The sequence below is a fragment of the Arvicola amphibius genome, chromosome 6 (assembly GCF_903992535.2).
Source record: "Arvicola amphibius chromosome 6, mArvAmp1.2, whole genome shotgun sequence".
NCBI classification, from domain to species: Eukaryota; Metazoa; Chordata; class Mammalia; order Rodentia; family Cricetidae; genus Arvicola; species Arvicola amphibius.
This window is the reverse complement of record NC_052052.2, coordinates 104,102,454-104,127,285: the sequence shown is the minus strand read 5'-3', so window position 1 is coordinate 104,127,285 and position 24,832 is coordinate 104,102,454.

Below are 24,832 nucleotides of genomic sequence, written 5' to 3'. Positions count from 1 at the left end.
ATATGTATATGTATATATATACATGTATATATATAATAGCTTATATTATTAAATATATATAAATGTGATATTAAATATAGTCTGTACACATATAATATATATGACACATATATTTTCTTACTTGACATAAGTGCTATAAATTCATTAAATTTTTGTAGTTTCTTCTCAAATATTCTTATTTGTATATTCTTTTTAACTATTTTTGAAATTAATATGTAATTCTATATTACCTCTTTCCTTTCCTCCCAGAAATTCTTCCCATGTCCTTTTGCCTACCTTTTTATCAATTTCATGATCTCTTTTCTTTAATTGATGTTGTTTTAAACACACACACACACACACACTTAAATATATAAATGCAACCTGCTCAGTCTATTTATTGTTGCTAGAGGACATGCAATTTCAGAGCTGACCACTTAGTATTGGGTAACCTATTAGGGGACTCATTCCTAGAGAAGACAATTGCTCTCTTTCTCAGTAGTCAATAGTTGCCTGGAGTTCTTTAACTACTAGTGTAGTCCTGTGAGATTTCCCCCTAGTGGTGTCGTACTTCTTCAGGTCTTCTTTAGACAGCCATATTGATGAGGTATCATGGATGAAGGCTTCCTTTAATTTTTAGGAGACAAAATCTTACAGCAGATTTCCTTGACCCTGGCTCTTAAAATCCTTCTGCCCCATCTTCTATGATGTACTCTGAGCCTTAGGTACAAGAGTTGTTTTTCCTTATAGACTTAAAAATCCATGGTGTGTTAGTTACTATCTCAATGCTGTGATTAACCTGACCAAAGCAGCTTAATGTTGGGAGAGGTTTTTTGGTTCATAGTTTGTGGAAACAGTCTGTAGGGAGCATGAATGTCCTTCTGTTCACAGATAAGCACTAGGGCAACCAGGAATAGTAAACATTTGTGTTGTTTCTTCAGACGGAGAGATGAATAATCTGTTTTCCTACCAGAACACTAGAAACATAGGTGGTTGATAGCCTGGTGTCCTCTGTGCAATCTGTATGACCAGGCCACATCCCCAACTCTGATCTTGAGCCAATTTATCTCAGTCAATCAACCTATAGCACTATCCTTTCTCAGACCCTTATCATGAACATTATTTACCTCGAGAATGCTTCCTTAACCTATAGATTCTATCTTTAAGGAAGATGTCACTTGTACTTCACAGGTGTTTTATATAATCATTTCTTAAATTTTGTCTGTACAGAGGATTGAGTGAATTATCTATCACCAAGAAACATTTTATAAATTATGCTGGTCTTAGATATAACTAAAACAAACTAACCGATGTCAGACTCTTGGAGTTTGAATCGACACTGTCTATCAAGTTGTGTTTACTACATTTTCTTCTTTTCTGTAGAAGGAGCAGCAGAATTGCATCCCGCCACCTGGCTAGCTTTACCCAAAATAATTACACAGAAACTGTATTCTTTTAAACACTGCCTGGCCCATTAGGCTAACTTCTCACATCTTGCTTTAACCCATATTTAGTAATTTATATAGCACCATGAGGTGGTAGCTTACCAGGAGAGATCTTAACCTGCATCTGTCTTGGAGAGGAGAAGGATGGCGACTGCATATGGCAACTGCCTGAAGCGTCTCCCCAACTCTGCTTCCTTTCTCCCACAATTCTTTTCTGTCTACTTGGCCTACCTAATTTTCTGTTCTCTTAAAGGACCAAGATAGTTTCTTTATTAGCCAATGAAAGTAACACATAGACACTCCTCCATCACTTTTCTCTCCTAGATTGGCATCCTACTGGCTATGATGTTTGCACAGATTCCCCGTAATAGCCTATAGTGGTGGGAAAACTATTGTGACAGAGCAAGAGACAACTACTGAAATCACTTCTACAGTCAAGAAGCAGAGAAACATTGGTGCTCAACTTGCTTTCTCCTTTGTATCCAGTCCAAAACCCTGTCCCACAGAAAAGCACTACATGAATTTAAAGTTTGTCTCCCACATCAGTTACTCTGTTCTAGTAGATAAGCTCAATGTTTTCTTTGGTTATTCTAAATCTCTCCAAGTTGACAATCCATATTAACTATTACTGAACCAACTATTTCCTGTTGTTGCTTGTGCCTATAATTTCTCTGTGGTTGATTTTCTATATATTTAATCTGATGTTTAATGACCCAGCATTTTTTCTCAGTACCTTTCTAGTATATATTTATTCCCACCTTTAAGTGTTTTATTTCCTTAGATATTATAACCACAGTTCTCATTGCCTGTTTCTTTAATTCCCAGTCTCACAAACAGGTGTTGTACTAATTGTTGCTTTCTATCTTCAGTAGAAGGGGCATTGCTATCTAAAACAAGTTAAACATTAAGTGAATGGCACTAAGAAGGCAAAATTTATGCTATTTTTAATCTTTTTGAAGCAACAGGTAATATAAGGGAAAATCATTGTTGAGTATGTTTGCCATGAGAAACAGTAAAGTGAAGGAAGAATAAAACCAGAATATATTTTGGTTTTGTTCCTTGACTCTCCCCACCCCATTAAATTTAAACATCACTTTTGCCAAACAATATTTTTTGAAAAAGCTAGGGAAAAGGAAATTATAAGAAAGTAGCTAAAAAATACCATCTACAAAGTTCTACTATCATGGCTCTTCTGGTGTGTCAGCTTGCCTAGGCTATTTATTCAGTCCAATTCTAAATAGTGTTGTAGATATAATTGAAACATCTAATCAATTTACTTTAAGTAAGTGAGATTATCCTGGATTTTCAGCATGCCCCTGATTCAATCAGTTAAAATGTCTTCAAAGCAAAGATTCAGTTTCCCCAAGAAGAAAATAATGCCTTTAGATAGAGATGTCTATCCATATCCAAAGTTACAGTCTGCATGGTTTATTCCCTTTTCTTCCTCTTGAAGGCCTTCACTGAAGAAGGAAGATCCTCCTTTCAGGCAGTTTATCTCTAAGCAAATTTTCTATTAAAATATTTATGTGTGTATCAGTCTATCTTTTTTCCTTGTTTGAATATATAAATGCTCATATATACTATACTATTTTATGTATATACATTATATATTGTATATGTTGTGGTAGTTTGAATAGGAATGACCCCCATAGGCTTATATATTTGAATGCTTAGTCATTAGGGAGTGACACTCTTGATAGGGATTAATAAGTATGGCCTTGCTGAAGGAAGCTTGTAATGAGAGTGGGTTTTAGGGTTTCAAATGCTTAAGACAGGCCCAGTCTCTGTCTCTTGCTGCTGCCTGAGATACATATGCAGAATTCTCAGCTCCTCTCCAGCACATGTCTGCCTGTGTGCTACCTTGCTTCCCACCATGCTGATAATAGACTACACCTCTGAAACTATAAGCCAGCCCTAATTAAATGCTTACCTTTATAAAAGTTGCCATTGTCAGTGCTGTCTCTTCGCTGCACTAGAACAATAACTAAGATATGTGCCTATACTACTTGTGTCTGTATGTGTTCCAAGTAAGTCATATTTTAATGTGTAGGTAAATCAATAATTCTGATAGACAATTAACAATTATTGCTGATAGAGAATTAACAATTATTGATCCATCTTGAGGATGGTCTTAAGATCAGGTGTTATGATCATAATCAATATATTTTGTGGAAGAGAAAAGATGATAGTCTTATAAGTCGTGGTTGAAATGACTACAGAGTAATTCAAGTTAATAATGAAAAGATTAAATTGGACCTGACTCTCAAAATATTTTGAGGACTATCTATAGTCTCAATAAATCTGTAAATACATTAAAAACAAACAATTTTTGGTAGAAACCTATGTTCTATCTTATATCAAGCAAAAATATGTTCATGAGGATCAGAACTACTATATCCTATAGGTAATGAATCACACAATAGCTTTCATTTGGAGATAATGAAAACTTTCATTTGTGTGGATACAAACAGTATAAAAATAGATGCTTAGTTGATTGATTTCCCCATTGTTCCATCTGTGAAACTAAATTTGACCCACTGATGATAATGCATTTAGGTTCATTAACCTAAAATTTCATTCATGGGGCACAGAGGAATGAGCTCCAAAATTATCTGTTAATTGTTGAAATATGACTTTCTGTAAGTTCATTAATTTCCAAAGTTATTTAGAAAAACCCTTGGGGTTTCTTGAAGCCCCAACTATAACAAGATTTTATGAGCAGAGACTATGCAGTTTATATCTATTTATCTAGCTAGGAGGTTTGAGGTCCAACTCAACTATTTATTACTGTTTACATGAGTTTTAAAATTTCTTTCCCATTGTATCATTATAAAAATTCAGGAATAATTTTCTATATTCTGGTATTAAATAGATTAATACAATACAAGAAGTAAAGCTTTGCATGAAATAGAATATCTCCTTTGTTTCATTTTATAGGACATCTGAAAGCCTTTCTATGCATATGAAATAGTTTTATTTTGACTTGGAAATTATATTTATCATTTATTTTTATCATGTTGGAAAGTCTGTGAAAGTTTTTTATGTCTATATACCTTGTAATATACTACTCTCTAGTTTCAAATAGACGTGACAGATTTTCTTTTAAAAGATCACTGGTCAAGATATTGGGGAAAGAAGGAAGGAAAGAGAAGGAGGAGATAGCACACTGTACTGTTGGGAAATAACAATACTGTTCTTTTGAGAAATATTTTAAAGGAAAAAAATGGTGGTGTGATAATAGAAAATTGGTTTATGGTCTCTGTGACCCAAAGAGAAATTTTGTTGCTGTTGCATCAGAATCTTGATAAGTATCTTTTGGTGAAGTTCTAGAAGATGAAAAGAGCTCAACTCTCTCCTAGCACTGTGCTTCAACAGTAAAAAGATAGAGTGTTTGATACCGAGAGCTTCTTTTGTGATAATTTAATTCTGAAGTGAAAATTTTCAATACTGACATCATCTGCAAAATAAGAAATCTCCAAATCTATTTGGATAAACATTTATCCAAGGCAAATATATGTATCGATCAGGATAGTTAAATGTGATGTTTGATCTTAATTGTCTTTGACTCCATTTGATATCACTTAGAAGACATATCCTTGGGCATTTACAAAGGTTTAACTAAGGAGGGTAGGCCTGCCTTAAATGTGGACAACACCATCATAAGTACCAGAGCCTAGTGTTGAATCAAAAGAGGAAGAACGGCAGGAAAAAGGAGCGGAGACTCAACAGTGTTTGCTCTCTGCTTCCTGACCTCAGATGCATGTGACCAACCACTTCTCACTGTTGTGGCCATTTCTTTGCCACCCTGATGAACTGTATCCCTCAAACAATGAGCCTTCTTTCTTTGGGTTTCTCTTCTCAGGCATTTGGACCTCACAACAAGAAAAATAACTAATACATTAAGTATACCATTGTCTGCAAAATGGCACTGTGGTTCAGCAGTAAAAAGATAGAGCGTTTGATACCGAGAACTTCTTCTGTGTGGTTTTTTTTAGAATTTTTTCAAACTAGCACATGCACGCACATGTTTTTTTAAGTGGGAGAAAAGAATCAAAAGGTATTCTTCATTAAAAAAAAAAAAGAAGAAGAAGCATTTTTCATGTTAAGGTCCAGAAGATCTGCAATTCCTTCCTCAGGCACAAACCTAGGCTAAGATGTGGCCCTTTGTGATCATGGAAAACTGAAGGCACTAGATAACACCATTAAAAATGGCCTTTGGAGAAAAGCAAGACCGCAAGGGCAAAAAAGTAAAGCACAGGAGGGAGAGCTCAGATAGAGGGGTAAAGCACAGGAGGGAGAGCTCAGATAGAGGGGTAAAGGACAATTACTCAGTCTCTACTTGAACTGCGATAGGCAAAAGAGTAGAACTAGAAGGGGAAAAGTAAACTCAATGCTGGGAGAAGGAAGGTGGAGTAAGGAGAAGTCATGTAGCCCACCAGAGACAGATGCCAGAACGTTAGCCAGTAAGCCACAGCCTCGTGGCAATACACAGATGAATAGAAATGGGTAAAATTAATATATAAGAGTTAGCCAATAAGAAGCTACAGCTAATGGGCCAAGCACTGATTTAATTAATACAATTTCTGTTCGACTATTTCAGGGCTGAGCAGTCAGGAACCAACAAGAAGTCTCCTACAACAGTGACTAAGCTTGCAAATATGTGATCCTACAGGGATCGTTCTATTTAAATCACCATATTCCATATCATAATGTAAACATATCATAATGCAATGCATTTAGTCCAACTTCAAAAGTTCTATCTTTAAAAATCTCAACACCTTTAAGAGCCCAAGTTCTTCATAGACTCTAGGCAATCTTTAAACATAACCCACTGTAAAATCCAAAGGCAGATCACATACTTGGAACACACAATGGCACATGCTATAAATTATCATTCCAGAAAGGGTGAGAAGGGAGCATACTGAGGAAATACTTGACCAAAGCAAGACCAAAACCCAATAGGGAAAACTCCAAACTAAGTATCTCTATGTCTGATGTCAAATCACTCTTCAAATCTCCAATTCTTTTCAATTTTGTTGAGTGTAACAAATTTCTATTAGGAGGGCTGGTTCCACACCCTCTTAGGAGCTCTCCTTGGCAGGTTTCCCGTGTCTCTGGCATCTCCAACGTCTGTGGTCTCTAATGCAATCAAACCTTCATCTTCACAATTTCACAAATGGTCCTCTCTGGACCTCTGTGCAGGAACTGCATTGCCAAATGCCTAACTTCAGAAGCTTTCATTAACAACAAAGGAAAATTCCATAGCTCCTTTTCTGTACCCTTGACTCTAAATCTGGAACCAAGAGGACTAAGCTGTCAAGTTCTGTTGCTTGCTGTACTAGAACCTGTGCCCTTCCTTGTATTACATTTGCATAAGCTTTCAGTTGTTGATAGCTTCCTTTGCTATTTCAGCTTTTCTTGAATTCCTTTTCACAAACTGAAAGGCTAACTGGGCCAGGTCTTCCTCCGAGGGCACCACTCATTCTATTCCATTTACCATTAGGTTTTTCATTAACCTTCAATCTTCTTTGGCACTCGACTTGACTCCAATATTACATTTCTTGGTTTTCCTTTTTTTCCTCAAACTGTACATTTTGTAATTCTTTTCATTTTCCTCACTTCTTTTCATTATAGTTCTGCATATACATGATTGCTATAACCATAGGACAAAGTTAATACTAGGCTGTCCTGAAATCTCTTCTCCCAAAGTCATTCCTCCAATATTTTTCAATTTAGCCTCAGGCAGATTTTTTAGGTCAAGTACAAAATGCAAGCACAATCTTAGCTGAGTTGTCACAAGAATGGTTTTAGACACGTTACTAAAATTCTTTTTTTCTTTTTTCTTTTAATTTATTTGTTTATTTATTTATTAAAAATTTTCACCTCCTCCCCTCCTCCCTTTCCCTCCCACTCCTCCCAGTCCCCCTCCCCCTCCCTCTCCAGTCCTAAGAGCAGTCAGGGTTCCCTGCCCTGTGCGAAGTACAAGGTAATCCCCACTCCATCCAGGTCTAGGAAGGTGAGCATCCAAACAGAGTAGGCTCCCACAAAGCCAGTACATGCAGTAGAATCAAAACCCAGTGCCATTGTCCTTGCTTCTCAGCAGCCCTCATTGTCTGCCATGTTCAGGGAGTCCAGTTTGATCACATGCTCATTCAGTCCCAGTCCAGCTGCCCTTGGTGAGCTCCCATTAGATCACTCCCACCATCTCAGTGGGTGGATGCACCCCTCCTGGTCCTGACTTCCTTGCTCATGTTCTCCCTCCTTCTGCTCCTCATTTGGACCCTGGGAGCTCAGTCCAGTGCTCCAGTGTGGGTCTCTGTCTCTATCTTCATCCATCACCAGATGAAGGTTCTATAGTGATATGCAAGATATTCATCAGTGTGACTATAGGATAGGGCTGGTTCAGGCACCCTCTCCTCTGCTGCCCAAGGAACAAGCTGGGGACATCTCCTTGGACACCTGGGAACCCCTCTACCTCAGGACCCAGCAATTCCACTCTTGGGAATATACCCAAGAGATGCCCAATCATACTACAAAAGCATTTGTTCAACTCTGTTCATAGCAGCACTATTTGTAATAGCCAGATCCTGGAAATAACCTAGGTGCCCCTCAACAGAAGAATGGATAAAGAAGATGTGGCACATATACACTTTAGAGCTTTACTCAGCGGTAAAAAGCAATGACATCTTGAATTTTGCATGCAAATGGATGGAAATAGAAAACACTTTACTGAGTGAGATAACCCAGACCCAAAAAGATGAATATGGTATGTACTCACTCATAAGTGGATTCTAGCCATAAATAAAGGACATTGAGCCTAAAATTCTTGCCCTCTGAAATGTCTTGATCTGAGCCTCCACATTGCCCTCAGCAACCACTGACTTCCATGTTTCTATGCTAAACTCCACTTAAAGTGTTCCATCTCTTTTCTAGTAATCTACATTCCATCAACAAACAACACATTCAGACATATCACAGCAATACCCCATCCCAGGTACCAAAATCTGTATTAGTCAGGGTTCTCTAGAGTAACAGATGTTATAGAATGTATACATACACAGACACAGACACAGACATACACAGACATGCATACATACATGTGTGTGTACACACATGCAATGCACATGAACGCTCACACACACACACACACACACACACACACACACACCAAAGAAAGAAGAATTCAAGAATCCAGCAGTTGTTCAGACCATGAGACTAAATATCTCAAATGGTCTTCAGAATATATCCGAATCTAGAACAAGTAGGCTCTAATCCCAGTGAATGAATAGACTTGCCAGTGAGTGAGTGCAAGCAAAGAAAGCAAGCTTCCTTCTCTCTTGTCCTTTCCATTGGCTGCCAGCATAGGTGTGGCCCAGATGAAAAAGGGTATTTCCACCTCTCCCCCCAAACAAAAATGGATTAAAAATGTATCTTACTATTTCAAATGATTTAATTAAGAAAAAAAATGTTCTTCACAGATGTACCAAGCCACTTCAGTTTTCGATGTCGTAATGTTGACAACCAAGGATAACCATCATAGCCACTTAATATCCAAAACTCAAGAGAAAAAATCTTATCCATCAACAAAATCAAAACCCTACAAAGTGCTGAGATCACTAATGGTTTCCATTTCAGCTTCTATCTTTCAGCTTTCTTTTAAAGAAGTGTCTGTGGTAATTGGCTTATAATGAGGAATGGTTCATTAGGAGTCAGAGTTTTAAAGGTACATATCCATGCCCTATTATCTCTATTGCTTTGGGCCTAGAGCAAGACAGTTCATTCTCCTTAGCTGAAATACACAGTGTACGAGGCCCTTTGTAATATGTCCAAAAGGAAAAAGGAAGAGACCAGCATCCCACGAGGACGTGATCCTTTGCCATAAATATGTACAGCAGGTTTCAACTTTTAAAGATTTTTTTCATCTCTTGGTAGATATGTAGCTTGGGGACAATAAACTGTTAGCGTGTGGGGATATTTATCTAAACAGCCCCACCCTGAAAAAAACAAGTTTTTTTGGTGTCATCATAGAAAATAATTTTATAGCAATGATTTCATGATTTCAATTGCTTGAATTTTACTTTAAAATAATTCTATTTAACATTATCATTTAAAATAGTTATATATACTAGTGCTATCATTTAATGTTTATCACTTCCTTTTCTATGCACAAATTATATTCATGTGCAGTCAAGCAAAACATTACTGAATCATTGGGGCATTTATTCTATGCTCTCAAGGTATTCAAGTAAATCAGAACACTTATGTTTTACTTCTGAAATGAGCGCTATCTTCAAGTTTCAGTATTCAAAATATATCTTTGCTTAGTCTTCAACAGTGTGAAGCGGGATATGTCAGCCTGGTGGAATAATGGGAAGATCAACTAGGAAGGCACCATAGCTTCCTTCACTATGAAGGGGCTTCTTAGTCTTTGCCCGCTTATTCAGAGAGGAAGCATGACTCAGTGATCTAAAATAACAGGCTTGAAGATCAAGGTATTTGAGTTGACTTTTCAAAAGTAAAGAAATTATCTGGACTTTTAAAAATATCTTAAAATGCTTCTTAATATTGAGTTCCATTTGGTTTATATTGATCATACAGGTCATAAATGCAAAAGTAAAGCTCACAGCTCTTCCAAGGGTGTCAGATGTCCCAGGTGATGGAGTGTGCAGAGATACTGATATTTTCATTTATCAGTGCTTACAATATTTTAAAAATTGTTAGAGTATTAGCTAAATAGAAGGAAAGTGACACAAGCAAAATTAAGGTTTAGAAATCTGTGATAATTGCAGTCGGTTATTGAAATATTTAAATTAAAGCACTATTTGCTTAATAGTAATTAAAGTGAAATATGAGAGGATTCCTGAATGGATATGTGTATTTTTCAGAATTTCTCTAGAGCTCAGTTAAGTATTCCAAATATCAGTTACATTTTAAAGACTACACATGGATATTTATTGTTTTCTATTGGGTTAAGTCAGGAATCATACTTCTTTTTTTCATGATTAATATATGTTTTTGAAACTTTAAATTTTAAGAAAAAAGTAAAGAAATGCTTATAGATATGATCTTGGATGGTTTCTGATGAACCACAGTCAGATTACCAATAAATTATAAGGAAAGCCAAAAATATGTCTCCTTCAAAAGTTCCACAGTTACTGGTATTCACAATAGCTCTATAGGAATTGTTAGAAAATCAATGAAAAATTGTTCTTTAATACTTTTGGATACTTCCGTTTTGAACCCAAATATCAAAGTCACCAGAATTACCTGCATTCACTTGTGCACTAGTGAGCTTTATTTTGAAAAATCGACAGAGAGATTTCTGCTGTAACTTCAGGGATTATGATTTGTGTCAAGAGTTCTGTTTTATATATTAACATACGCTGATGAAACAACACGAGTAGTAATCTATAGTTTCAATATTTGGGAGGTCATGGACGTCAAAGTTGGTCTAGGTTCCACAGTAATACTATCTCATATCAAAAAACAAATACTCTGTGTGTGTGTGTGTGTATGTGTGTGTGTGTGTGTGTGTGTATGAGTCTGTGTGGTATGTGCAATATACCCCACATATTTAGTGTTTAATTTAATACTGTGCATTAAAAAAACAAAATATTTAAAAGGTTCACACTAATTTTTATTGACAAGATCTATCTTGTCATTTTAAACAGATCATATTCAAATTTAAAGAAATATGGGAACTATGAATAATGGGAAACATGTATATAAACATTATGATGAGTATGTTTGTTTCAACCTTCATAAGGAAGAAGTAGCTTTAGTTATAGAATGAACAAGTTATATTTCATTTCTATTACTCAATAAAATTTAAAATTTGGTCAAATTTTTCAACCTGGATATCTTTTCTAAATATTCCAAACTTTTCATTTTTGACTTGCCAGAATAAATATCCCATACTAACCATCAGAATAAGTGCCTGATTATCAATAATCCAAGTTATTAATAATATAATAATAATCCAATAATCCAAATAATGCAGAGTTATGTACTGTCACCAACATCTGTTCTTGGACAGTAAATGCCCTTTGTGGATGGGGCTGCCTGATAGTTTCAAATTTGTTTTTTTCCTAGCAAGTCTTGAAGCATTAAAAGATTTTTTAAAGAAGTTTTGAATCTGAAAAATATTTTCATAGTTATAAAATAAATAGCTTAGGAATGTGAAAGGCATGCATCTAAAGGATGAAATTTAAGGAACGTTCATTAAATGATCACATTTGAGATAAATTCTTGCTAACAAAACAATTTTATGGTATTCAGGTGAACATTACTCCCATGCGATGAAAGAATCCTTGATGCTAAAAATATGCTTTAGAACAGTAAGTATTCAAGGATTATTAATTTCCCCTTCAGGCCAGGAAGGAAACTGCTTCATCATCTTCTAATCCAATAATTTCTCAAATGTAGTCATTTCAGAGCAACCTTTCTGATAATTATCTTGGAAATCAAAGGCATTCTGTCTAAATTTCACTTCAGAAATGGAAAATCTGAAGTGATTACACAATATTATATACTAAGGAGAGCTGATAGAGAACCATACTATAGTGTATGAGTGTATGTGTGTGTTTTAAACATTGCTGCTTACATGCATTTTTCTTTTTTTTTTTTTTTTTATTTTGTTATGTTCACATGTATTTATAATTACAGAAATATATCAACAATTTATATGGTTATGTATATGAATATATATAAATGTAACTTATTAATATATGTGTTACATTTATTTTTTTTTCTCATGGTTTATTTTTTTTTATATTTAAAAATTTCCATCTCCTTCCCTCCTCCTCCCCCCTCCCTCCCCTCCTTCTCCCCTTTCTCTCCCCTCCCCTCCCCTCCACCCATACCTCCCCTCCCTCCCTCTCAAGGCCAAGGAGCCATCAGGGTTCCCCACTCTATGCTAAGACCAAGGTCCTCCCAACTCCCCCCAGGTCCAGGAAGGTGATCGACCAAGCTGAGAAGGCTCCCACAGAGCCCGTCCATGAAGAACAATCAGAGCCCAGAGCCATTGTCCTTTGCTTCTCAGTCAGCCCCCGCTGTTGGCCACACTCAGAGAGACGGGTTTGGTCGCATGATCCATCAGTCCCATTCCAACTGGAGTTGGTGATCTCCCATTAGTTCTGTCCCACCGTCTCCATGAGTGAACGCACCCCTCTCGTTCCTGACTTTCTCCCTCATGTTCTCGCTCCTTCTGCTCCTCATCGGGACCTTGGGAGCTCAGTCCAGTGCTCCAATGTGGGGCTCAGTCACCTTCCCCATCTGTCGCCAGCTGGAGGTTCCCTCACGGTCCTGACTTTCTTTCTCATGTTCTCTCTCCTTCTGCTCCTCATCAGGACCTTGGGAGCTCAGTCCGGTGCTCCAAGGTGGGGCTCTGTCATTTTCTTCATCTATCGTCAGGTGGAGGTTCTATGGTGATATGCAAGAAATTCATCAGTATGGCTATAGGAACTGGCCTTTTCAGGCTCCCTCTCCTCAGCTGCCCAAGGAACTAACTGGGGGCGTCTCCCTGGAAACCTGGGAACCCCTCTAGGGTCAAGTCTCTTGACAACCCTCAGGTAGCTCCTTAAATTCAGATATATGCTTCCCTGCTCTCATATCCACCCTTCGTATATCCCAAGCACCCCATTCCTCCGAGCTCCCCCCCGCTCTCCCCTTCACACTTTTCTCTCCCCATCTTCCCTTGGCCCAGTCTTGCCCAACCCTCAAGTTCCCAATTTTGCCTGGCGATCGTGTCTACTTCCAATATCCAGGAGGATTACTATATCTTTTTTGGGAGTTCACCTTCTTATTATCTTCTCAAGGATCCCAAACTTATAGGCTCGATGTCCTTTAATCATGGCTAGAAACCGAATATGAGTGAGTACATCCCATGTTCATCTTTATGGGTCTGGGTTACCTCACTCAGAATAGTGTTTTCTATTTCCATCCATTTGCCTGCAAAATTCAAGATGTCATTGTTTTTTACCGCTGAGTAGTATTCTAGCATGTATATATTCCACAGTTTCTTCATCCATTCTTCCACTGAAGGGCATCTAGGCTGTCTCCAGGATCTGGCTATTACAAATAATGCTGCTATGAACATAGATGAGCATATGCTTTTGTTGTATGATTGGGCATCTCTTGGGTAGATTCCCAATAGTGGAATTGCTGGGTCCTGGGGTAGGTTGATCCCGAATTTCCTGAGAAACCGCCACACTGCTTTCCAAAGTGGTTGCACAAGTTTGCATTCCCACCAGCAATGGATGAGTGTGCCCCTTACCCCACAACCTCTCCAGCAAAGGTTATTATTGGTGTTTTGGATTTTAGCCAATCTGACAGGTGTAAGATGATATCTCAAAGTTGTTTTGATTTGCATTTCCCTGATAGCTAGGGAGGTTGAGCATGACCTTAAGTGTCTTTTGGCCATTCGAACTTCTTCTGTTGAGAATTCTCTGTTCAGTTCATCGCCCCCATTTTTTAATTGGGTTAATTGGCATTTTACCGTCTAGTCTCTTGAGTTCCTTATATATTTTAGAGATCAGACCTTTGTCAGTTGCAGGGTTGGTGAAGATCTTTTCCCAGTCAGTAGGCTGCCTTTGTGTCTTAGTGACAATGTCCTTTGCTTTACAGAAGCTGCTCAACTTCAGGAGGTCCCATTGATTCAATGTTGCCCTTAAAGTCTGTGCAGCTGGGGTTATGCATAGGAAACGGTTCCCTGTGCCCATTTGTTGTAGAGTACTTCCCACTTTCTCCTCTATCAATCTCAATGTGTTCAAATTAATATTGAGGTCTTTAATCCATTTGGACTTGAGTTTTGTGCATGGTGATAGATATGGATCTACTTTCATTCTTCTACAGGTTGACATCCAGTTATGCCAGCACCATTTGTTGAAGATGCCCTCTTTTTTCCATTGTGTACTTTTGGCTCCTTTATCAAAAATCAGGTGTTCATAGGTTTGTGGTTTAAGATCCGGGTCTTCTATACGATTCCATTGGTCAACTTCTCTGTTCTTATGCCAATACCAAGCCGTTTTCAATACTGTAGCTCTGTAATAGAGTTTGAAGTCAGGGATGGTAATGCCTCCAGAAGTACCTTTATTGTATAAGATTTTTTTGGCTATCCTGGGTTTCTTGTTTTTCCATATAAAGTTGATTATTGTCCTCTCAATCTCTGTGAAGAATTTTAATGTGACCTTGATTGGGATTGCATTGAATCTATAGATTGCTTTTGGTAGAATTGCCATTTTTACTATGTTGATCCTCCCAATCCACGAGCAGGGGAGATCCTTCCATTTTCTGGTATCCTCTTCAATTTCTTTCTTCAAAGACTTAAAGTTCTTGTCAAATAAATCCTTCACTTCCTTGGTTAGCGATACTCCCAGATATCTTATGCTATTTGTGGCTATTGTGAAAGGTGATACTTCTCTGATTTCCCTCTCTGCTTCCTTATCCTTTGTGTATAGGAGGGCGACTGATTTTTTGGAGTTGATCTTGTATCCTGCCACGTTACTGAAGGAGTTTATCAGCTGTAGGAGTTCTTTGGTGGAGTTTTTGGGGTCGCTTATGTATACTATCATATCATCTGCAAATAATGAAAGTTTAACTTCTTCCTTTCCAAATTGAATCCCCTTGATTCCCTTATGTTGTCTTATTGCTATTGCTAGAACTTCAAGCACTATATTGAAGAGATAAGGAGAGAGTGGACAGCCTTGTCGTGTTCCTGAATTTAGTGGGATAGCCTTGAGTTTCTCTCCGTTTAATTTGATGTTAGCTGTCGGCTTGCTGTAAATAGCTTTTATTATATTTAGGAATGACCCTTGTATCCCTAATCTCTCCAAGACCTTTATCATAAAAGGGTGCTGAATTTTGTCAAATGCTTTTTCAGCATCTAATGAGATGACCATATGGTTTTTTTCCTTCAGTTTGTTTATATGATGGATTACATTAATAGATTTTCGTATGTTGAACCAGCCCTGCATCTCTGGGATGAAGCCTACTTGATCGTAATGGATAATTTTTCTAATGTGTTCTTGGATTCGGTTTGCCAGTATTTTATTGAGAATTTTTGCGTCCATGTTCATGAGTGAGATTGGCCTGTAATTCTCTTTCTTGGTTGAGTCTTTGTGTGGTTTAGGTATCAGGGTAACTGTAGCTTCATAGAAGGAATTTGGCAGTGACTCTTGTGTTTCTATATTATGAAATACCTTAAGGAGTATAGGTATTAGGTCTTCTTGGAAGTTCTGGTAGAATTCCGCATTGAAACCATCTGGTCCTGGGCTCTTTTTGGTAGGGAGGTTTCTGATAACAGTTTCTAATTCTTCGCGACTAACAGGACGATTTAGAGCATTTACCTGGTCCTGGTTTAACTTTGGTATATGGTATTTATCTAAAAAACTGTCCATTTCTTTTACATTTTCCAATTTTGTGGCATACAGGCTTTTGTAGTAAGATCTAATGATTTTCTGAATTTCCTCTGTGTCTGTGGTTATGTCCCCCTTTTCATTTCTGATCTTGTTAATTTGCGTGTTCTCCCTCTGCCGTTTGATTAGTTTGGCTAAGGGTTTGTCAATCTTGTTGATTTTCTCCAAGAACCAGCTTCTTGTTTCATTGATTCTTTGGATTGTTTTCTGTGTTTCTATTTTGTTGATTTCTGCCCTCAGTTTGATTATTTCCAGTCTTCTACTTCTCCTAGGTGAGTCTGCTTCTTTTTTTTCCAGAGCTTTCAGGTGTGCTGTTAAGTCACCAATGAGTGCTTTCTCCGTTTTCTTTAAGTGGGCACTTAGTGCTATGAACTTTCCTCTTAGCACTGCTTTCATTGTGTCCCATAGGTTTGAGTATGTTGTGTCTTTGTTTTCATTAAATTCAAGAAAGACTTTAATTTCTTTCTTTATTTCTTCCTTGACCCAGGTGTGGGTCAGTAGTTGACTGTTCAGTTTCCATGAGTTTGTGGGCCTTCTGGGGGTAGCATTGTTGTTGAATTCTAATTTTAATCCATGGTGATCCGATAAGACACAGGTGGTTACTAATATTTTTTTGTAACTGTGGAAGTTTGCTTTGTTACCAAGTATATGGTCAATTTTCGAAAAGGTTCCATGAGCCGCAGAGAAGAAGGTATATTCTTTCCTATTTGGGTGGAATGTTCTATAGATGTCTGTTAAGTCCATTTGGTTCATTACCTCCATTAAGTCTTTCAATTCTCTGTTAGGTTTCTGTCTGATTGACCTGTCCATTGGTGAGAGAGGAGTGTTGAAGTCTCCAACTATTAGTGTGTGTGGTTTGATGGCTGCCTTGAGTTCTAGAAGTGTTTCTTTTACATAAGTGGGAGCTTTTATATTAGGGGCATAGATATTCAGGATTGAGACTTCATTCTGAAGGATTTTTCCTGTTATGAGTATAAAGTGTCCCTTTCCATCTCTTCTGATTGATTTTAGTTTGAAGTCAACTTTGTTGGAAATTAGTATGGCCACACCCGCTTGTTTCTTAGGGCCATTTGCTTGATAAACCTTTTCCCAACCCTTTACTCTGAGTAGGTGCCTGTCTTTGTGGTTGAGGTGTGTTTCTTGTAAACAGCAAAATGTTGGATTCTGTTTTCGTATCCAGTCTCTTAGCCTGTGCCTTTTTATAGGTGAATTGAGTCCATTGATATTAAGTGATATTAATGACCAGTGGTTGTTAACTTCAGTCATTTTTAGTAGTAGAGTTTGTGTGTTTCCCTTCTTCTAGTTGTGCTGGTGAAGGGTCGCTAGATGCCTGAGTTATTGTCGGCGTTGTTGGACTCCTTGGTTTGTGATTTTCCTTCTATTACTTTCTGCAAGGCTGGATTTGTGGCTGCGTATTGTTTAAATCTGTTTTTGTCCTGGAATATCTTGTTTTCTCCATCAATGGTGAATGCAAGCTTTGCTGGGTATAATAGTCTAGGCTTGCATCCATGTTCCCTAAGTGTCTGTAGCACATCTATCCAAGCTCTTCTGGCTTTCATGGTTTCCATTGAGAAATCAGGTGTAATTCTGATAGGTTTCCCTTTATATGTTACTTGACCTTTTTCCTTTGCAGCTCTTAATATCTGTTCTTTATTCTGTATGTTTTGTGTTTTGATTATTATATGGCGTGGGGATGCTTTCTTTTGATCCAGTCTATTTGGTGTTCTGTAGGCTTCTTGTACCTTCATAGGAACATCCTTCTTTAGGTTGGGGAAGTTTTCTTCTATAATTTTGTTGAATATGTTTTCTGGGCCTTTGAGTTGTAATTCTTCTCCTTCTTCTACCCCAATTATTCTTAGGTTTGGTCTTTTCATGGTGTCCCAGATTTCCTGAATGTTTTGTGTTAAGAATTTGTTAGATTTGTTTAGTTCTTTAATCTGTGAGTTTATTTCCTCTATAGTATCTTCAGAGTCCGAGATTCTTTCTTCCATCTCTTGTATTCGGTTGGAAATACTTGTCTCTGAAGTTTCTGTTCGTTTACTCAGAGTTTCCATTTCCAGTCGTCCCTCAGATTGTGTTTTCTTCAATACCTCCATTTCATTTATCAGGTCTTGTACTGTTTCCCTTACCTGTTTGATTGCTTTTTCTTGTTTTTCTTGGGTATCTTTGAGAGATTTATTTATTTCGTCTACCTTTTTGTTTGTCATCTCCATTTCTTTATGGCAGTTTTTTACCTCCTGTTTAAGGTCCTCTATTATTTTTATAAAGTACTGTTTAATGTCGGTTTCTTCTATATCTTCTGGGGTAGGGTGTTCAATTCTTGTTGTTTCGGGATGTCTGGCTTGTGGTGATGTCATGTTGCCTTTCATGTTGTTGGAGGAGCTCCTGCATTGGCGCCTGCCCATCTCTTCCTTCAAAAGGAGCGCGGAGGTGTTTGGTGTCCCCAAAGAATGATGGATCCTCCCCAAAGAATGATGGATTCTCCTGCAGACTGTCAGGTCCCCTTGCAGGCCAAGCAGCTCTCAGACAAAGGCCTACCTTGCTCCGGGCAGTCAAATGAAGAAGGGGACCTCCCACCGGCCTGGGTGCACTCAATTCCAGGTCCCCAGAGCCCAAACAGGCTGAGCTGTGGGATTTTGTGGCCCCAAAGACGGGAGGATGAGGAAGGGGAGGGGGGGAGGATTCTGGGTGCAAGCTGGGAAGGGACAGGAAGAGAGAGGCAGTATCCGGGGAGAATAACCCCTGCAGGAAGAGCAGGAAGTGTGCTGGTGGCAGGGGGAGTTGTGGAGAGTCGGTGGTCCCTCTCCGGGCAGCTGCCGCGGTTCGGGCACTCACTCCTCACTCACCCCAAAGAATGATGGATCCTTCTGCAGACTGTGAGGTCCCCTTGCAGGCCAAGCAGCTCTCAGACAAAGGCCTACCTTGCTCCGGGCAGTCAAATGAAGGAGGGGACCTCCCACCGGCCTGGGTGCAATCAATTCCAGGTCCCCAGAGCACAAACAGGCTGAGCTGTGGGATTTTGTGGCCCCAAAGACGGGAGGATGAGGCAGGGGGAGGGGGGGAGGATTCTGGGTGCAAGCTGGGAAGGGACAGGAAGAGAGAGGCAGTATCCGGGGAGAATAACCCCTGCAGGAAGAGCAGGGAGTGTGCTGGTGGCAGGGAGAGTTGTGGAGAGTCGGTGGTCCCTCTCCGGGCAGCTGCCGCGGTTCGGGCACTCACTCCTCACTCACCTCAAAGAACGATGGATCCTCCTGCAGACTTTCAGGTCCCCTTGCAGGCCAAGCAGCTCTCAGACAAAGGCCTACCTTGCTCCGGGCAGTCAAATGAAGAAGGGGACCTCCCACCGGCCTGGGTGCACTCAATTCTGGGTCCCCAGAGCCCGAACAGGCTGAGCTGTGGGATTTTGTGGCCCCAAAGACGGGAGGATGAGGAAGGGGGAGGGGGGAGGATTCTGGGTGCAAGCTGGGAAGGGACAGGGAGAGAGAGGCGGTATCCGGGGAGAATAACCCCTGCAGGAAGAGCAGGAAGTGTGCTGGTGGCAGGGGGAGTTGTGGAGAGTCGGTGGTCCCTCTCCGGGCAGCTGCCGCGGTTCGGGCACTCACTCCTCACTCACCCCAAAGAACGATGGATCCTCCTGCAGACTTTCAGGTCCCCTTGCAGGCCAAGCAGCTCTCAGACAAAGGCCTACCTTGCTCCGGGCAGTCAAATGAAGGAGGGGACCTCCCACCGGCCTGGGTGCACTCAATTCTGGGTCCCCAGAGCCCAAACAGGCTGAGCTGTGGGATTTTGTGGCCCCAAAGACGGGAGGATGAGGAAGGGGGAGGGGGGGAGGATTCTGGGTGCAAGCTGGGAAGGGACAGGGAGAGAGAGGCGGTATCCGGGGAGAATAACCCCTGCAGGAAGAGCAGGAAGTGTGCTGGTGGCAGGGGGCGTTGTGGAGAGTCGGTGGTCCCTCTCCGGGCAGCTGCCGCGGTTCGGGCACTCACTCCTCACTCACCCCAAAGAACGATGGATCCTTCTGCAGACTGTGAGGTCCCCTTGCAGGCCAAGCAGCTCTCAGACAAAGGCCTACCTTGCTCCGGGCAGTCAAATGAAGGAGGGGACCTCCCACCGGCCTGGGTGCACTCAATTCCGGGTCCCCAGAGCCCAAACAGGCTGAGCTGTGGGATTTTGTGGCCCCAAAGACGGGAGGATGAGGAAGGGGGAGGGGGGAAGGATTCTGGGTGCAAGCTGGGAAGGGACAGGGAGAGAGAGGCGGTATCCGGGGAGAATAACCCCTGCAGGAAGAGCAGGAAGTGTGCTGGTGGCAGGGGGCGTTGTGGAGAGTCGGTGGTCCCTCTCCGGGCAGCTGCCGTGGTTCGGGCACTCACTTCTCACTCACCCCAAAGAACGATGGATCCTCCTGCAGACTTTCAGGTCCCCTTGCAGGCCAAGCAGCTCTCAGACAAAGGCCTACCTTGCTCCGGGCAGTCAAATGAAGGAGGGGACCTCCCACCGGCCTGGGTGCACTCCTACATGCATTTTTCTAATCATATATTGTTTTCTTTGTTTCTCTGATATGTATGTGTGTACACATGCTTGTAAGTATATATGGAAAGCAAAGGATAACTACAGGTGATACTCCTTGGGAGCTCTTCACCCTGTCTTGTAAGGTAGCATCTCCCACTAGACTACAGTTTATGCGAAGTTGGTTAGCAAGTGAGTCCCAGAAATCCTCCTAACTCTGCATCTCTGGTGCAAGGATCGTAAATGTCTGATCCTGCACACTGCCAGTGAATCCCATTTTTGGCCTGTGTTCTAGAGGACCAAATTCAGGTTTCCATTTTTGCATGACTAGTATTTACTGAATAAGCAATCTCTTCAACCCTCCTTTGTTTCTTAGGCACTCTAATAAGATCCTATTAGATGAAATTATCCCAATACAAATACTGTCAATATTTTACTATATTGTTCTTTTCAGCATTTGACAACGAATCTCTTTGCTCTGATGTATCTTGTTACTCATGGGCATGCACACAAACACAGAGTTTGTATCAGAAGCTCATGCAGTTTCTTTCTGAAACCATGCCTTTCTCATTAAAACTTTATATTTAAATCCATTGTCATGCCTTCCTTCATCTTGTTGCAAGTTTTTCATCAATCAGTCTAGTTTAATCTTTCTAGAAGAAAAATTTGACCTATTTCTCTCTCAATAAATATTTTTCATGAATCCCTCATCTATGATGTAAAATCTTTTTTCATCGGATCATTATCTTCACATTAAGGCAAATTATGCTCTATGAACTCCCTGAGTTTTTAAGGTAAACATTTAGTTTAAATCTTTGTTAGATTAACATAAAATTGCAGTGTTAATATGAGGTATTGTCAAGGTACCCCTTCCCCACAGCTCACACAGTTTTTTTTTTTCAAAAGAGAAAATATTCTCTTGTTATATACTGTGTTTTAGAAAGGTTTTTGCCCTCAGAACTTCATAAAGCTTCATGGTCTGGAAAATTGGGCTCGAATGTGCTGATGTTCAGGTGGTAATATCTCTAAGATGAAGAATCTAGAGAAAAGCAATTCATGACAACTCCACAAAGTTTAATGAACTACTGAGGGGAGTCCCTCGACAATATACAGTGACTTTGAATAGCTTCCCTACATCACAGAAATACCATCTCTATGGAAACAAATGGATACCACATGAATGTGGCTGACCAGTGAAGTCAGTCACACTGCATGTCCTAGCTTTGATGCTCACAAGTCTGTAGGCCAAGTTCTAGGCTGAGCTCAAGAAAATGGGGATAAATTCTAAGCTGATTATTACACAGAAGATTTTTAAATGAACAAAGATTACCCATCCATAAGATGTTGATGATCGTGTATTTGTGTTCTCATCAAATGTTCATAGTTAAGTGTGAGAAGCCACATTGGTTATTTTTTTTTAAAGTCTCTTTTAAAAATCCTCAATCTGTAGGTCCATCTGCAAAATACTCTCATGCTTCAAGTTAGGGAACATTTCAGAAGAGGAACAGAAAGACTGTTACAAGCCAGAGGATGAGAGAGTTTTCTATGCTATTGTGTCCATTAGTAACATCAGAAGCAAGCACCCATAAACTCTCACCATGGCTCCCTAAATATGAGCAGTACAAGGACGACACAATAGACATGCTAAAATGGAAAACCGAGTTAGGGGAGAACACCCGCCAGGCTGATATCAGCCCTGTATTAAGAGATGCTGAGAGATGGGAGAAATAGTCTTCTCCAGAAGAGAGCATATGGATTGGTTATTGAACCCCAAATGATCAGAACTAAAAACATATGAGAAACATGATACAGAATGAGCAGGTTATATTTAGAAATATGCATGTATATACATATACATATGGTACATCACAAGAGTCAATGAATAAGGAAGCTTTTCATATGATAGAGACCAGGGAAGGTAGATGGGAAGCTTTAGAAGAAGGAAAGGGGAGGGATAAATTATGTAATTATATTATAATGCCCAAATTAGAAGAAGAAAGAGAAGCTTCATTTGGGAGGTGATAGGGAGGATTTTTTCTTTTACCTCAGACAGAGTTTAGAAAGGAATGGAGACTTGCCTTGAGACACTTTTAGTTGCAATTATTCCTGGAAAACGGCAAACACTTTGGTGGGTATTAAGCAATCATTTGAATGACCTGCAAGACGGAACCCCACAGTAGAGAAAAGGATATAAGCATGAGAGGAGGAGAATACGGCTGCTTGTCTAGTTCCTGTTTAACTAATAAAAACAACCACATCCTTTCCAATAATAAAAAAATATGTCATCCAGAAATGATGAACATAGATTTTAAAACCTTTAAAATTGAGCATTTTGATATAAAAATAAAGTCAAGATGCATGGAAGACAAAGACTACCTACCATCTCCTAGAGCCTATTTTAATGCAAATGGCATTTGTTAACTAGATGACAATACATTTTTAACATTTGCTTCGATGTTTTGATTATCATATGTATGTACATTTGTATAGGTGTGTGTCATGTGTATGAAGATATCATATAGGCCCAAACAGGGCCTCAGATCCCCTAAATCTCAACTTGCACATGGTTGTGAGCCACTTGCTCTGGGGCCTACTACTGAGAGCAGAAGAGCCCTCTGAAAGAGCGGCATTGCTTCTAACTGCCGAGACATCCCTCCAGACTAACAATAGAGTTTTAATAAACTAAAACTACAAACTTTTGTTTCCAAAGATAGCTCAAAGGTTAAAACACTTGCTATGAAAACATGAATACTGGATTCAGATCCCCAGACCCCACAGAAAAGTGACTTGGGCAGAGTGGCCTGTCTGTAATCACGGCCTCAAAATCAGTGACAGCAGATCTCAGAAGGAAGCTGGCTGATGAGAGGACCCATATTGGTGAGCTCTGGATTTGATTGAGAGTTCTCACCTCAATAAATATGGCAGAGGAGTGATCAAGGATGATTGACATCAATCTTGGAACCCACATGCACGTACCCATATGTACCCACATTCATCTGCACCCACATGCATGAATACACATACACACATAAATACATACAGACATATGGAAAGGAAGAAAAGCACATATTTTCCTTTTTATGGTGCATCTCAAATATTCACTGTCCTAAAAGCAGTGGCTTCCCCATGTGTTTCTTTGTTTCCTCCCCTCCTCTTCCCTCTTCTCCCCTCCCTTCTGCTCCCCTCCCTCTCTTGCCCATCCTCTCCTCTCATCATCTCCTTTTGTTCTCTCTTTCTTCTCTCCCCTCTCTACTCTCTCCTTCAATCTCCCTTCATTGTTACCCTCAATTACTCCAAATCGAACACTAGCATGTATTGCTGTAAGAGAACGTGATTCCTTTGTCCTTATTCTTGCTTCCCTGTCCGTTCAGCCCATTCCATCTGTGTGACTGCCAAAGCCTCTGATCAGACTCATTTCAAGTCCTTCTCTTCGTACTGAGATATGCTGGAAGAAGACAACCCCTGCCCAGTCCACACAATAAGAATGATGGAGAACAGAGGCAGTGGGGGAGTCTGTGAGTGTTGACATGCTTTTGCAAAGTCATCTCTGCCTTCGGTGAAGTATCAGTGTCTCAGTTTCCTGTTTTCTAGCCCAAATTGTATTCATTGGTGACTCCAGCTTTCTTTACAAGGGGAACCAGGACCTGCAGAGGGCGTCCATCTGTCTGCCTGAAGCTGGGGGTCTTATTGGTGCCACAGTTCTCTGTGGTCCGAGCTTGTTAGCTGACATATTGACTTTGATTTCAAGCCTTCACATTCTTTTCTTTTCTTCAAGCTTGTTTCCATACCAAGGGCAGCCATATACAAAAGCAATGCCCTGTACTGAAGATACCCTAATATAAAAATGTAAACTGTCAAATTAGCCAGACCTCAGAGCCGTCCAATTCTAGGCACCCCCAAACAGAAACAAGAGTAGGGAAACAAATCTAAGAGAAAGAATATTCAGTAAGCCACCAACCAGTGACTCCCATTTCAACCACATAAACAAAGAAACCTTTGGAAACTCTTCAATATTCCAAGATAAAGAACATTACTTTTTGTTTTGCCAGAGTCTTGAAGTTCATATTTTTAGCCTAATCTAATTCAAAAATAGAACTAGAAATAGCGCAGCTACTGGCATACTGGAAAAAATTTAATTCCCAAATGCTACAGCTGGGAATTTAAGAGAAAACACACCATGTTTTCTTGGCTGTTCTTAAGAAATGGTGCAGGTTTCCGAACCAGATGGGAAGGAGAATAAAGACAAGTGTCCCTACCTCCATCACAGCGGCCACCTTCGGAAGCACAGGCACAAAAGCCGCCTATTGAAATGTTTGTGCATCTCAGAGACTAGGGCTTCCTTTCTCCTTTTCTTTTCTGTTTAAGTAGCAGCAGGAGAGCTGTCGATGTTCCTGAGACTACAGATGGATAAAAACCGATTTCAAGAAAGGTGGAAACTTTTGTATTCCCTGCTTTAAAAGCCAGAGCCAAAGGGACTATTTTACATTA